Source organism: Piliocolobus tephrosceles, chromosome 11 (genome assembly GCF_002776525.5).
Source record: "Piliocolobus tephrosceles isolate RC106 chromosome 11, ASM277652v3, whole genome shotgun sequence".
NCBI lineage: Eukaryota > Metazoa > Chordata > Mammalia > Primates > Cercopithecidae > Piliocolobus > Piliocolobus tephrosceles.
This window is the reverse complement of record NC_045444.1, coordinates 114,095,802-114,112,235: the sequence shown is the minus strand read 5'-3', so window position 1 is coordinate 114,112,235 and position 16,434 is coordinate 114,095,802. Positions and strand designations below refer to the sequence as shown.

The following is a 16,434-nucleotide window of genomic DNA, read 5'->3' as shown; positions in this document are numbered from 1 at the left end:
TTTTTTTTTTTTTTTTTTTTTTTTTTTTGAGAGGGAGTCTCGCTCTGTGGCCCAGGCTGGAGTGCAGTGGCTGGATCTCAGCTCACTGCAAGCTCCGCCTCCCATGTTCACGCCATTCTCCTGCCTCAGCCTCCCAAGCAGCTGGGACTACAGGCGCCCACCACCTCACCCGGCTAGTTTTTTGTATTTTTTAGTAGAGACGGGGTTTCACCGTGTTAGCCAGGATGGTCTCGATCTCCTGACCTCGTGATCCGCCCGTCTCGGCCGTCCAAAGCGCTGGGATTACAGGCTTGAGCCACCGCGCCCGGCCGAGGAAATTTTTTTAAATGGTGTTACAGAAAGGAAAGAGAAAACAGAGACAAGGGCAAAGAGAGAGAGGCCATCCTTCCTAAGGCATTGGTAATAGGCTCAGAGAAAGGGCGTGGGAGAAATGAGCGACGTCACACATTAGGAAACTTTAGACTGCAGACCTTGTGCACCTCAGTCCAATGACCGGGCATTCACAGTTCCCCATTTCTTACCCTCTGTTTGTTTTGACCAGACTTTGGTCAGGCTCCTGGCTTTCCTACAGGCCCCTAAATGTTGCTTACTCCAAACCCTGAGCAAACACAAAAAAATGTGGAATGTGTCCCCCTTATCAGCTCCAAACGGGAATTGGCTGACCACAGTGGGATACTTTCCTGTCAAACTCCACTGACCATTTCCCCCTGTGAATCCAGCTTCCTTTACAGAGGTTCTGCTTATCTCTGCTTGTACCCTCTTTACCCTATAAAAGAAAATCCTTTTTCTGTTTGATCTTGAATCATGCAGATTTCTGCAATCAGAGAGTTCTTTTTATTGCAATAGCCTTTCTTCTAAACAAAACCTCTCCTATCTAAGTCACATATTTTTTTTTTTTTTATTTGACACCAGGTTTCTAAGCCTGAGTTTTAACATCTGCAAAGGGAAGAGGAAAGAAAAAATGGCCCTCTCCATGGGTCCTCTCCAGTCTATGATTTATGGAAGCCTAAATTCGGCTGGTCTATTTCAACCCTTAAGAGAAAATGATATGTACAGTTCACAGAGGTGAATCAAGCAATTTTTCATTCAAAGTATACAATAAGTCAGCATTTTTTTTTTTACTGTATTCTGAAAATGCTTCAGTGCTTCTGTAACTGTGGATTTTAACAAAACTGTGTGCTATTTTACTGTACATGGATTAACAAGATGTAGTTTATCTTATTTTTTTATTTTTATTTTATTTTATTTTATTTTAGGGGCCATGGCAGCCTTCACAGTGGCCACATCAAAGTCAACTGGGATCTTCTGGGTGAGTTATCCTTGGTAATCTTCTCAGGAGCAGATGCAGGTTCTCTATTTCTCATGCATTTCACAACATATTTGGGTGTGCTATGCTGGTCTCTTGATATTCAAGTCAAGTTTTATGTTCCTTACAACCATAGCTGTGTAAGTATTTGCCATCTATTTATTTTAACTACTTAAACTACTTAAAGCAACAAAACATGTTTATTTATTCTTCCAGCTCCTCTGAATAGTGTTTTGCGATGTTATACCTAAGGCTTCCTACAAGAGACAATGAAACTATATTTCCACTTGAATCAACTTTCTCTTACGACTTGACTAAGATTCCTAATGAGGAGGATAAATGAAGTTCTTACAATTCATAAGCAGTAATATGTTGTTAGACTTTGATTTTGTCTGATTTAGCAACATAGTATAAGATACGATTCGAATTTTGACGAAGTTTAGTTTTCACTCCCATTTTTCCTGCTTGAATAGTCAGAGCGTATCTATTTCTTTTTGAAACAACTTATCAAATATTCTCAGGGCTGTTATAGAAGTGAAGCTGTTCTATTAAACTACATATAAATACTATATCACACAGTAGTTTAAAAATATGAAGTATTTGATTTAGATTAATCATAAAATAAAGAAAATGAGCTAAGGAGGTGGTAGATACTGGTTGGAGAACACTTCAAGGAATTAAATGCTACTTCTCATTTCCTGTGTAACAATGTATTTTATTCTATATACCAAGTTAATCAGAAATAAACATCTGAAAATATTTTCATTGGCTGAACACTACTAGCAGCATTACTGCTCTGTGGCCTTAAATTTTTCTAGTCTATTTGTCTATAAAATGATGATGAGATGCATTTCTTTCTAAGGAGTATTAGTAATAATGACATGTGAATTTTCAACAGAAATACTGGAAGCCAGAAAACAATGAAACAACATTTTAATTTTTATTTGTATTAATTTATTTATTTTGAGACAGAGTCTTGCTCTGTTGTCCAGGCTAGAGTGCAGTGCACGATCTCAGCTCACTGCAACCTCTGCCTCCCGGGTTCAAGTGATTCTTTGCCTCAGACTCCTAAGTAGCTGGGACTACGGGTGCATGCCACCATGCCTGGATAATTTTTGTATTTTTAGTAGAAATGGGGTTTCACCATGTTGGCCAGGCTGGTCTCAAACTCCTGACCTCGTGATCCACCCGCCTTGGCCTCCCAAAGTGCTGGGATTACAGGCGTGAGCCACCATGCCCAGCCTATTATTTTTATCTTTTAAAAATAATTGCACCTTTTAGTTTAGATTCAGGGTGTACATGTGCAGGTTTGTTACATGGGTATATTGCATGATGCTGAGGTTTGGGATACAATTGATCCCATCACTCAGTTATTGAGCTTAGTACCCAATTGGTAGTTTTTCAACTTTTGCCCTCTGCCAAAGAACATTTTTAAAGTGTGAAAACTAAAAAGCTGCTAGCCTAGAATTTTATATTCGGCAAACATATTCATCAAAAATTAAGTCAAAATAATGATATTTTTAAGACAAAAATTAAGCAAAATTATTGTGGTTTACACTAAAAGAAATATAAAGGGAATTCTTTAGGCAGAATGAAAATGATCACCATTAGTATTGCAATAATATAGGAAAAATAATACTGGAAAAAATAAATATGTAACTAAATCTAAGCAAATCTTGGTTTTTGAGACAGAGCCGCACAGGCTGGAGTGAAGGGGTGCAATCTCAGCTCACTACAACCTCTGCCTCCCAGGTTCAAGCGATTCTTGAACCTCAGTCACCCAAGTAGCTGGGATGACAGGTGTGCACCACTATACCCGGCTAATTTTTTTGTATTTTTTGTAGGGAAGGAGTTTCACCATGTTGGTCAGGCTGGTCTCCAACTCCTGGCCTCAAGTGATCCACCCACCTCAGCCTCCCAAAGTGCTGGGATTACGGATGTGAGCCACCACACCTGGTCTAACGTTTCTAGTTTTAAAAATATATGTAGAGGCCAGGCGTGGTGGGTCACATCTGTAATCCCAGCACTTTGGGAGGCCAAGGTGAGTGGGTCACTTGAGGTCAGGAGTTCGAGACCAGCCTGGCCAACATGGTGAAACCCTGTCTCTACTAAAATACAAAAATTAGCTGGGCGCGGTGGCAGGTGCCTGTAATCCCAGCTACTCGAGAGGCTGAGGCAGGAGAATCGCTTGAGCCCGGGAGGGGAAGATTGCAGTGAGCCAAGATCCCACTATTGCACTCCAGCCTGCGCGACAGAACAAGACTCCATCTCAAAAATAAATAAATAAATAAAAATACATGAGGAGTTAAAATTTATGATGGTAATAGCACAAAAGGAAGGGGAAATGATAGATTTAAAGTACTGCAAAATCCTTATATTGTCAAAGAAGTGGTGAAAATACTATTTTAGGGTAGATTCTGCTAGGTCAAAAATTCATGCTGTAACATATATAGTAACTACTAAAAGAATAATACAGTAAGATAGTACTAACAAGCTAATGAAGGGAGGGAAAGTGTTTTTAAACTTCATTAATGCAACAAAAGACAAGAAACAGATCAAGGAACATAAATCAGGCAGGACAAATAAATGGTAAATTTAAAACCCTATATAGCAGCAAAATCATTAAAATGTGCCTGAACTAATTACTCCAATTATAAGATAAAAGCCAGCTGAATGGATTTTAAAACTCAAAACCTAATTATATTGCTTTCAAGACACACTTCTTGAAAATAAGGGCTCCAAAGGTTGAAAGTTAAAAAATGGGAAAAAATACAGTGTACAAACGCTAATACAAGGAGAGCTAATTTAGTTATCCTAGTATCAGATGAAATAAGCAACAACACCAGAGTGATTGAGTTCCATAGTCATTTCATAATGATAAAAGTGTTAATTAACAACCAGGTAAATAAAGCTATTCTGTTTTTTTTGTTTGTTTTTTTGTTTGTTTTTTTTTTTTTTTTTTTTTTTTGAGATGGAGTCTTGTTTTGTCACCCAGGCTGGAATGCAGTGGCACGATCTCAGCTCACTGCAACCTCCATTTCCTGGGTTCAAGCAATTCTCCTGCCTTGGCCTCCTGATTAGCTGAGATTACAGGTGTGTGCCAACACACCCGACTAATTTTTGTATTTTTAAAAGAGACGGACTTTTGCCATGTTGGCCAGGCTTGTCTCAAACTCCTGACTTCAAGTGATCCCACCCACCTTGGCCTCCCAAAGTTCTGGGATTACAGGCATGAGCCACCGTGCCCGGCCAATAAAGCTATTCTGAATTTGTATGCACAAAAATCATAGCCTCAAAATGTATTAAGCAAAACGCCAAAAACATTTTAGAGAAATAAAAAAGTTCACCCTCACAGTTGCGAACGTGAACACAGCTTTCTCAATAACAAGCAGACGAAAAACATTAGTGAGGATTAGAAAGATTCAAACTACATGTCGAATAAAGTCGCAATGACGGATATGTGGCAACTGTACACACTGCAGGATAAAGACTATTTTCAAGTGAACATAGAAGAGTGACCAAAAACAGGCTTGGACTGGTCCAAAAAGTAGCCCTCAATAAATATCAAAAGATTGAAATCATACGGAAAAAGTATTCTGACAATGATAATTAAGCTAAAATCATTAGCAAAATTATAATTTAAAAATACCCAAATGTTTTATAATTAAAGAAAGAACATGGTCAAAAAATTATACTTGGAGTTAGAAAATAATTTGAACTGAATGACAATGAAAATATGAAAAATCACAGCTTACAGGATACAGTTAAGCAGTGCAGGGACAGAAACATACAGTCTCTAATGCATTTATTTTTTTAAAAGAGAAAGGACAAAAATTAAGTTACTTAAACATTCATCTTCAGAAGCTAGAAGAGAACAGCAAATGAAACTCAAAGAAAAGAAGAAAATGTTAGAGATAACAAAAAATAAAATCAATGGAATAGAAAATAGTACAATAGGAAAAATTACCAAAGCCAAATTAGTCATTTGAAAAGACTAATAAAGTGAGAGAGAGTGCTCATGCATAGAATGGAAAAAATACAAGTTATCAATATCAGAAATGAAAAAGGGGAGATGATTACGGATCTTTCTCAGTTCACTGCAACTTCCGCCCCCAAAGGTCAAGTGATTCTCTCCCCTCAGCCTCTCAAATAGCTGGGACCACAGGTGCGTGCCACCACACCCAGCTGATCTTTTATATTTGGTAGAGACAAGGTTTCATCGTGTTGCCCAGGCAGGTCTCGAACTCCTGAGCTCAAGCAAGCTGCCTGCCTCAGCCTTCCAAAGTGCTGGAATTACAGGTGTGAGCCACCATGCCTCGCCTCTTTTGCCCACTTTTTAATCGGGTTCTTTGATTTTGGCTCATTAATTTGTGTAAGTTCCTTACAGCTTCTGGATATTAGATTTTTGTTGGATGCATAGTTTGCAAATATTTTCTCCCATTTTGTAGGTTGCCTGTTTACTCCGTTGATAGTTTCTTTTGCTGTACAGAAGCTCTTTAGTTTAATTAGGTCCCATTTGTCAATATTTGTTTTTGTTGCAATTGCTTTTATTTTAATTTTAATTTTAATTTTTATTATTTTTATTTTTATTTTTATTTTGAGACAGAGTCTCACTCTGTCACTGGAGCTGGAGTGCAGGGGCATGATCTCTGCTCACTGCAACCTCCACCTCCCGGGTTCAAGCAATTCTCCTGCCTCAGCCTCCCATGTTAACTGGGATTACAGGCACCCACCACTATGCCCAGCGAATTTTTTGTATTTTTAGTAGAGATGGGGTTTCACTATGTTGGCCAGGCTGGTCTCGAGCTCCTGACCTCGTGATTTGCCCGTCTCGGCCTCCCAAAGTGCTGGGATTACAGGAGTGAGCCACCACGCCCGGCCTATTTATTTATTTTTTTGAGACCCAGTCTCACTCTGTCTCCCAGACTGGAGTGCGGTGGCACAATCTCGGCACACTGCAACCTCTGCCTCTCAAGTTCAAGCGATTCTCCTGCCTCAGCCTCCCGAGTAGCTGGGACTACAGGTGCGAGACACCACAACCGGGTAATTTTTGTATTTTTAGTAGAGATGGGGTTTCACCATGTTGGCCAAGCTGGTCTCAAACTCCTGACCTCAGATGATCCCACCCCCCCTCGGTCTCCCCAAGTGTTGGGATTACAGGTGTGAGCCACTGTACCCAGCCTGCAATTGCTTTTAGATTTTCTGTTTTTATTTGATTTTCACCAGTTTATGCCTATTTTTCTTTATGGAAAAATATGGTTTTTAGCTTACCTTGCTCTTTACTTACTGTAACAGGAAGTAAATCTCTCTCTTCCCCCAATATTCATGCTAAATATTTTGTTTTCTCTTGGCAATCTCTTGATTAGGAAAAAATAATTCTAGCCAAACCTAAATCAGTTTCGTTTCATGGTCAATGGCTATACTTAGGAAGGAGAACCTGAAAGTTAGTAAAAATAATAATAATGATTTTTCAGTCATTTTTACTATTCCTGACTATAACTTCCACGTTGTTAAAAGATAAATGTATATTAGTCTTGAGTATTTCAGAACATATTGGTTCACAGCCATATTGCATTTCTACTGCATGTTAACCTCATTCTACTGATGGATGCAACTTAACATCATTCTACTGAGGAAACAAGTAGGGAAATTAGAAAAATATTAATAATTAACTGTCAGGATGTGAGATATTTAGAAAAACCAAAATCCTTTGATGAATTAAGAAATGCTCAGAATGTTTTGTTATGGACATGAAAGCAGGGAAAGTTTAAGCCGCATGAATAGTGAGAATCCTGAGATTCTAAGGGGCCGTAAAATGAGACTCGTTATCTAACTGTTAGGGTTTTCCCAGAGAAAATGTTCAGAGTTTTCTACCAAAGGCCTGCACAGCCATCTTTTATCTAATTTGTCAATTCAGTCAGATGGTCAGTAAGTTTAGTGAAGAGAAAAATCATGTCAGACATAATTAATTTGGGATACATTTTTAAAAGTAATTACTGGGCAAGGATTGAATAAACCTAGTATTTTAGTGTCTGGAGACATACTCAGTAGAGGAACAAAAGGAACTTGACCAAATAGATGTGTGAACTTTGGCACTAAATAAAACGATCATTTACATATCTAACTCAACATACTGACAAAATATCATTTTCTACATATGTGAATTCAATCTCTGTAAGTTCATTTACATCTAATTACTGCTCCAACTTCTAGGCAACTTATAAATTTAGCAAGTGTAGAATAAATTTATCTCATGCAAAGGGTTAGTATTCAGGTTTAGAAGAAAGTCTAAGACTGTTGACCATCCATGATTTCAATCAGTATGTGATAGAAGTTTACATAAAATAATTTGTGATGTCTTTATTTTTATTTAGTTAGTTATTTATTTTGGAGTCTGGCTCCATCGTCCAGGCTGGAGTGCAGTGGTGTGATTTCAGCTCACTGCAACCTCCACCTCCCGGGTTCAAGTGATTCTTGTGCCTCAGCCTCATGAATAGCTGGGATTACAGGCATGCGCCACCATGCCTGGCTAATTTTGTATTTTTAGTAGAGATGGGGTTTCGCCATGTTGCTTTCGCCATGTTGGTCAGGCTGGTCTCAAACGCCTGACCTCAAGTGAGCCGCCCGCCTCTGCTTTCTTAACTGCTGGGATTACAGGCGTGAGCCACTGTGCCTGGCCTAATTTGTGATTATTATATAAAAAAAATACTTACTTAGCATTTTTTTCATGACATAAAAACTGATCAATTTAATTAAAAATTAATCAAAGCAGTTATCTGGTACTAATTTATTCCCTGATGGGGTGCAAGCTCCGTGGGTGCCTTCATTGTCTAGCTTGTTCCCTGTTTTGGCTCTGGTGTTTCCTCTAGTTCTCGCTTTATGTAGGCACTTGGTTAGTATTTCCTCCAAAAAAAAAAAAATACATACATACAATATGAAAATAAAACTTTGAGCTATTGAAATTTTGTGTGTGTGTGTGGTGGAGTCTCTCTCTGTTATCAGGTTGGAGTGCGGTGGCATGATCTCAGCTCACTGCAACCTCCACCTCCCGGGCTCAAGCCATTCTCCTGCCTCAGCCTCCCTAGTAGGCGGGACTATAGGCATGTGCCACCACGCCCAGCTAATTTTTGTATTTTTAGTAGAGATGGGGTTTCACCATGTTGGCCAGAATGATCTTGATCTCTTGACCTCGTAAACTGCCCGCCTCAGCCTCCCAAAGTGCTGGGATTACAGGTATTAGCCACCGAACCCAGCCTGAAATTTTTTTAATTTAACCATTTCATTGTTATACAGGCACAACCTAATTTTTTTATGCTTTAGCATATGTTCCTATTACTTTCCTTTAAGTTATAGAGTAAATTGGGAAATGCTAATCTCCTACATATATAATACACAATATATAAATGATTGAATACAGCTTCAAGGTAGTTCCATTTTTTAAATTACAGACAATACTCCAGAGACTCATCTGTACTTAGTGCCAAATACCCAATGGAAGAACATAAATACAACAACTATTTTCTAAGAATTTGCTAGTCCTAGGCAATGTTTTCTGCGTGGTAGCTCAGTGTCTCCACAGTAACCAAGTGGAGGCCACTGTGAAATAACCCAGCCGGAGCTTCAAGATAAGATTTTAGATAGTATGATCACATGTAATTTCAGGTATCTTGGAAATAATTTGGGGGTTTGGACTAAAAATCTTAGGATTCAACGCCACTCTGAGCCCACCCTCAGAACTGTGTTTTTTTCTAATCCATCACATGTAGAGGTCTTATCCAAAACCAAATAAATCACTGTCAAGCTGCTTAGGCATCTGAACAGATTAAATCAAGATTCCAACATGAAATAATTTGCATACTAAAAGGAGGAAATCTGCCATTTGATTTCATCTAAGTTTTAAAAGCGTCAATGTAGTTCCACATTTGTTCAAGGGAAAAATTGTTAGCTGAACAAGAAAGACCTGAGGTTACAAGCCCCATTTGGACCACCTGTCATATTCACTGTGTGGGACCTCGGGTCATTTATGGGTTTTGCTATGTTTAGTTAGTAGTGTCTTGCAGGGAAATAATGCCTTTTCATTAAATCACATAGTTTTAAAATGCTTCTATTTGTGTTTTTATGTAAAGAATTTTGGAAGGGACACAAAAATAGTTCACATTTTTCATTTGGTTCATTTTGTAAATAGATTCACATTACAAATGTTTTAGCTAAATTGCATGGAAGAACTTTAACTATGTATGTCAATCTTGACAGACTAAATTTAACATCCCAGTACAATTATTTAAAATGAATTAATTACCAGATTGAATAAACTATGAAAGGAAATAATTTGTGGATTTTGTGGAGAAATATTCACTAATTAGACTCTGAAATTGCTAACTCAGACAATCAATAATCCAGTGATTAAATCTTTAAAAAAGTAAAAAAAATTCACCATGCTGACCTGTTTTCACATATTGATAAGCTTAATCTTTTTTTTTTTTTTTTTAACAGAGTCTTCCTCTGTCTCCCAGGCTGGAGTGCAGTGGCACGATCTCAGCTCACTGCAACCTCCGCCTCCCGGGTTCAAGGGATTCTCCTGCCTTAGCCTTCTGAGTAGCTGGGACTACAGGCATGTGCCATCACACCCAGCCAATTTTTGTATTTTTTGGTAGAGACAGGGTTTCACCATGTTGGCCAGGCTGGTTTCAAACTCCTGACCTCAAGTGATCAGCCTGCCTCAGCCTCATAAAGTGCTGGGATTAAAGGCACGAGCCACCGTGCCCGGCCTGATACGTCTAATTTTACAAGTGACTTGCTAAGTCATATTTATCTCAAACAACGTTTAATGTTTTCTAGTTGCAGAGTATTTTGAAAATTTGGTTTAATTTTAGAATTGGTTACCTAGTTTTAAATTCTTAGCATACTATATCCCATCCCATGGAATGTTAAAATACATTGCACCATCCCGTTTATCTATTTCTTTAGGCTAGCTCTGCTGAAAGAGCTTTTAGAAAGAAACTCAGTAGAAACCTGGGCTTCCTCAGCAGAGCAAAGCCTTGAGAAGAACACAATTTGCTGTTTTGTATTTGAATGCGCATGTGTGCATCCATTTAAAACTCTTTCCATCTGTACAATGACAGATTTCAGATTGGAGTTAATCTGAGCATGGAAGACTACGCCCTGGCATTTGGAATTAAACCCTTCATTGCCTTGATGATTCAACCCATCATGACTATGACTGTGGTTGACAACCAAGGACTGGGGCTTCCCTTTGACATTCAGGTAAGTTCATGGCCACTGTGCTCTCATGGACAAAGAGGCATATTTTCTTTTTTCTTTTTTTTTTTTTTGGAGACAGAGTCTCGCTCTGTCGCCCAGGCTGGAGTGCAGTGGCCAGATCTCAGCTCACTGCAAGCTCCGCCTCCCGGGTTCACGCCATTCTCCTGCCTCAGCCTCCCCAGTGGCTGGGACTACAGGCGCCCGCCACCTCGCCCGGCTAGTTTTTTGTATTTTTTTAGTAGAGACGGGGTTTCACCGTGTTACCCAGGATAGTCTCAATCTCCTGACCTCGTGATCCGCCCGTCTCGGCCTCCCAAAGTGCTGGGATTACAGGCTTGATTGCCATTTGATTTCATCTAAGTTTTAAAAGCGTCATTGTAGTTCCACATTTGTTCAAGGGAAAAATTGTTAGCTGAACAAGAAAGACCTGAAGTTACAAGCCCCATTTGGACCACCTGTCATATTCACTGTGTGGACCACCCACGCCCAGCCATATTTTCAAAACTATATATCTATATCTATTTATCTTTATACTTTTAAAAATCAGATTTATTGATAAATAATATATGTGCAGTAACTTCACACTTTTTATGTACAGTTCTATGAATTTGGGCAAATGTACAGCCATGTGACCACCACCACAATGAAGATAAAGCAGAATTCCATCAGCCCAAACAGTACCCTTATGTTTCTCTGCCACCAATCCCCTGTCCCCACTCCTTGTCCCTGGCAACCACTGATTGGTTTTCTACCCATATAGTTTGTCATTGGCTTTCTATCCATATAGTTTGTCATTATAGAATGCCAAATCAATGGAATTATTTTTTATATAGCCTTTTGTTTCTGGTTTCTTTCCTTTAGCACGATGTCTTCAATAGAATAATTTTGTATTGAGAAATGGAAATATGATGTAGTTAAGGTTCTATTTCTTAAGAAACATTTTCATTAAACAGGTGACCTTTTCACTAAACAGGTGAAGGAATGAAAGACCTGTGTAAAATTAAAGCCATGAAGTCATTCCAGTGGAAGTGGTTCTCATTAGCTACAGCTAAAGGTTTTTCCTTGCCCTAGTTAAAGTTCAATCTTATTAAAGCTTAGTTCACAAATTCTGTAAATCTATTCTGTCTCATGGAAAAAAATCGTCATTCTTACCTATCTATAAATAGATAAGAATTCCCACAAAATATTTAGAAGCTATCTTCTTTAAAAGCAAAAAGGCAAAAAGAAATCGTTTCAGAATACAAAATTAAATGAAGTAATGCCAGGACATTTTTTTAAAATCTATTTTGTAGTCACACTTGTTCAACAGAGGAAAGGATTGCTTCCATTTAATAAATGTTAGCACTAAGATTCATGTAGATTCAGTACTACACACTTGTTCAATACAATATGCTTGTTTGAGGCTGTTCAATGTGCAAGCATTACTTTCTAAAATAAAATTTAAATTCCTCATTTACTATCTGGTTGGCAAATTGCTCTTCAGATTTTCAGAAATTATTCTCTGTATCATATGTTAGCAAGAGAACAAGCTTGAAATCAGCAAAATCTGGTTTTGAATCTTGATGTTTATAGTGATGTGTTAAAAACTTTTCATTTTGGAAAACTTCAAATACATACAACATTTTGAAAAAATAGTATAATGAAACCTCATTTTCTCCTTACTCAACTTTAACAAGTATTGATTTATGGTCAATCTTGTTTCATCTGTACCCCACTCCCCATGAAATTTCTCACCCCTGCTTCTAGATTATTTTAAAGTAAATCCTAAAGATGTAATCTTTTCTTAATATCTCAATTTTCTTATGAATAAAATGACTATAAGAATAGAAATGAATATAAGACTTACTGCGGCCGGGCGTGGTGGCTCAAGCCTGTAATCCCAGCACTTTGCGAGGCCGAGACGGGCAGATCACGAGGTCAGGATATCGAGACCATCCTGGCTAACACGGTGAAACCTCGTCTCTACTAAAAATACAAAAAAAACTAGCCGGGCGAGGTGGCGGGTGCCTGTAGTCCCAGCTCCTCGGGAGGCTGAGGCAGGAGAATGGCGTAAATCCGGGAGGCGGAGCTTGCAGTGAGCTGAGATCCGGTCACTGCACTCCAGCCCGGGCGACCAGACTCCGCCTCAAAAAAAAAAAAAAGACTCACTGCATGAGTTCTTACACAGGTTAAGTGCCGGCCTCTAAACCACAGTATTCCTGGCCTTTAGTGTTGTCAATATACAAACATCTCTCTCTCTTTTCCTAATTGATAAAATAACATCTATTTACATTAATCAATATGGTTAGGAGGCACTTACCTTTTCGAAGGACTTTTACGTTAATCAGCTCCAGATATTTCCTTTACTTTTCGACAAACGCATTATAACCTAAGGTGAAATGAATGAATTCCTATAACTGAATTAGTTAAAATACGACTAGAAATAAAAATGACCCATCAATCCTTCTATTCTCTTTTCTGCCACTATTTTGTGTATCCTAATTTAAAATTTAAGTGTCTTCTTTGTTGGCAAATCAATACCTTTTGCTCTTTCTTCAAAAGGCAGGGGGCCACACAAGCATTAAAATCTGAAAACAAGTCTAAAATTTGGCAGAAAAATGCAAGTTGTACATTTTGTATCCCCTGATACTTCAATATTTCCGAATCCTTTTATCTTCTTGACCAAGAGGAATATATTTAAGTCACTCCTTTAAAATATTTGTATTGCTACCATATCTTCTCTGCTAGTCTCTGCTGACATCCTCAATGCTGGAACAACTTTCAGTTCGGTTCTTCCATGGAAAGCTATTTTTAAGCTCAGTTGCTAAAGAAGAGACCAGTTTACCCAGGTACAGAGTGGGATGAGCAAAAATATACAGCTCAAAGGCATAACAGAAGACAAACCCTATTCCTATATAAAAAGAAGAAAAGATGTTATTACGAATGGCTGGTCTTGAAAACTGTGCTTCTTAAAAATTGATTTTTGGTAGGAATCTAATTAAATATGCTTTCACTAAATTTTTAAGAGCCAGTAATATGGAAGTGCGTTGATTAGTAACTCCCAAATCTCAATCATAATTGTCCATTTATCATTGACTCTGTCTGCACTCATGATATTCCACTAATAGGATGCCAAATGCCATTTTTAAAAATTGGGATATAAAAGGTAGAAAGCGCAAACTGAATCAGCATTTTTCTCTGACACAGAGATTCAGCAAAGAGTAGGATGCAGCAAGACTTCCAGAAGCGATTCCTTCATTTTCCCAGCATCTCTCAAACTGCTATCACAACATAAACTATTTATGGATTTTAAAAGATCTTAATGGATTTATGAAGATCTTGAAAAGAGGTTTTAAGACACATCTTTGAAGATGACTGAAAGACTAGGGGAAGAGGCCCATGAGAAAAGCTAAAAGAAGCATTTTTATCTCAACTAGAAAAAGCTGAAGAGTAATTTAGTAATAATCACCAAGCCGGTTATGGAGAGAGTGGTAGATATAATCATCTTTACTGAGGGCGTAAGAATATACTGTGGTTGACTAATGATATAAAATGATTTTCTGGCAGAAGCTTATTTCCAAAAATAGATGAAATTCACAAGTTTGAATATAAGAGGGATTTGGAGGGGATGGGTAAATAACCATACAACATCTTGAATAAGGTTAATTTTTTAAAATAAGCCTTTAATTAGGTAAACAAAGTAATAACAACCCACAAGTTTTACACCAGAACACCCACCTCTTGGTTACCTGTTACCAGACCTCTTCATCCCTCTCATCAGCCCCCACTTCCCCACTTTCACCCCCCAGTTTGCAGAGATAACTTTTGGAATGAGAAACAGAATGAGTAAGCGCCATTTCTTCTTGATCAAGGGAGTTGAAAGTAAGACCCCTCCGTCATTCACTAATTTCTTTGCCTTCACCCTTCTCCTCCCTGGATGGTCTTGAGGCTTAAGACATGAAAAGCAACTCTTATCACCAAGTTTGGGGAGTATACACAAAAAAGAAAAGGGAAAGGCCAGTGGCCCCAAGTGCCCCCTTGATATCACAGAAACCACAGCTGCTGTGCTGCTCTGCCTTCATTTTCCTCACTGGGAAATACACAGAGACCCTGCCCAGTGCTCACAGCCAGCAGCCGTTGCACTCAGCCACTCTGGGACCAGCTGATGGCCTCTGATTGCACCCTCCATTAGATTAACCAGCTAGCATAACTGGTACTTTAATCTACCTTTAATTAAATAAAAGTTAGAATCATGAAAATGCATTTTTAGTTGCAACCCCAAAGGGATTAGTAAGGAGAGGGGCACTCTGCGTAGAAAGATTACCTCTCAAAAAGTCAAATACAGTGATGACATTATTTTAAGTGCATGAAATGGGGATTCGTCTGGATTTGGAATAGGCTCACATATATCAAAATGGATATTGTTCAGTGTGTGTGGAATATGTGGTATTTGACAGTCCAGATAGCACAGATGAGTGTTCTCACTTCATATTCATGGACTCAAATGCAGGATGCGTGTGGTCCATCAGCCTTAGGTTCCACTATTTCATAAACTATTTTTTGGTGTCTTAACTCAAAGGACAGCTGAAGTCAAAGGCCAGATTTTCTTTCTTTACTTTTCTTTTTTGAAACAGTCTTGCTTTGTTGCCTAGGCTGGAGTGCAATCTCGGCTCACTGCCACCTCAGCCTCCCGAGTAGCTGGAATTGCAGGCACATGCAACCACATCCAGCTAATTTTTGTATTTTTAGTAGAGGCGGGGTTTCTCCATGTTGGCCAGGCTAGTCTCGAACGCCTGACCTCAGGTGATCCACCCCCACCTCAGCCTCCCAAAGTGCTGCGATTACAGGCCTGAGCCACCGTACCTGGCTCACATTATCATTATCAAACAAAATAAACTCCTTAAATGGATTTTCAGTGAGTTTGGGTCCTGATCATTTAGACATTGCCTTGGTTTCTTACTTTTCTATCCTGATGGAGATGGTCTCCATGCAATTACCTTAGGGAGAATGGGATTGAGGGGTTGAGCTTAAAGGAGAAAGGGGTGCCATGGCTGGAATATGACACCAAATCTCATGCTGAGGCTTGGTCCCTAATGTGGCAGTGTTGAGAAGTGCTGTCTTTAAGAGGTCACTAGGTCATTCAAGAGGGATCAATGCCTTTCTCCTGACAGTAAGCTCTTGCTCGCTTGGGAATGGATTAGTCACCACTTGAGTGAGTTGTTACAAGCAAGGCTGCCTCCCATGTTTGGTCTCTGCACATGCGCTTCTCCTTCCTTAATGGATTTATGTGCTGTGTTACGACACAGCACAAAGCAAGGCCCTCGCCAAAAGCCAGCCAGATGCTGCCCCTGATCTTGGACCTCCCAGCTTCCAGAACTGTGAGCTAAATAAGCGTCATTTTTTAACAAATGTTTTAGTCTCAGGTATTCTCAGTCAACAGAAAATGGACTAAAAGGGGACTTTAGGGTTGTTTGAAGTTTAAACAAATTTCAGTCAATGTTTTTAAATTTTTTTATTAAGAAAAGCTTATTTATTAAAGGCAATAGACTTTTTAAAAAATATTAAAGTAAGAAAGGCTTACTTGCATTAGGCAAAAACAGACTGGAATCAGAAAAATCTTTACACCACAAAACCTTTGGATTTCATGGATATACATTTAATTCAAAAAAATAAAAATAAATGGCTGAACTGGTAAGAAACTAAGAAAAATCCTCAGATGCCAAAGCAAGAACAGGAAGCCAGATAGCTAAGGAAGCATTGACTCTGCTGTGTGCTCAAGGCATCTGCTGGTTCCCCCAGAACCTAAAGTTTTGGTTCTAGTGGCAACCCCAAAGGGCCACATCCTCAGTGAATGATGAATCAGAACAAAATACAAAATGACAGGGGGA

The 16,434-nt window shown here is 38.8% G+C and overlaps 1 pseudogene; it reads left to right on the top strand.

Annotated features, from left to right (window-relative positions):
- Positions 1–16,434, top strand: part of LOC111527563 — a 43,180-nt pseudogene that overhangs the window by 9,512 nt on the left and 17,234 nt on the right.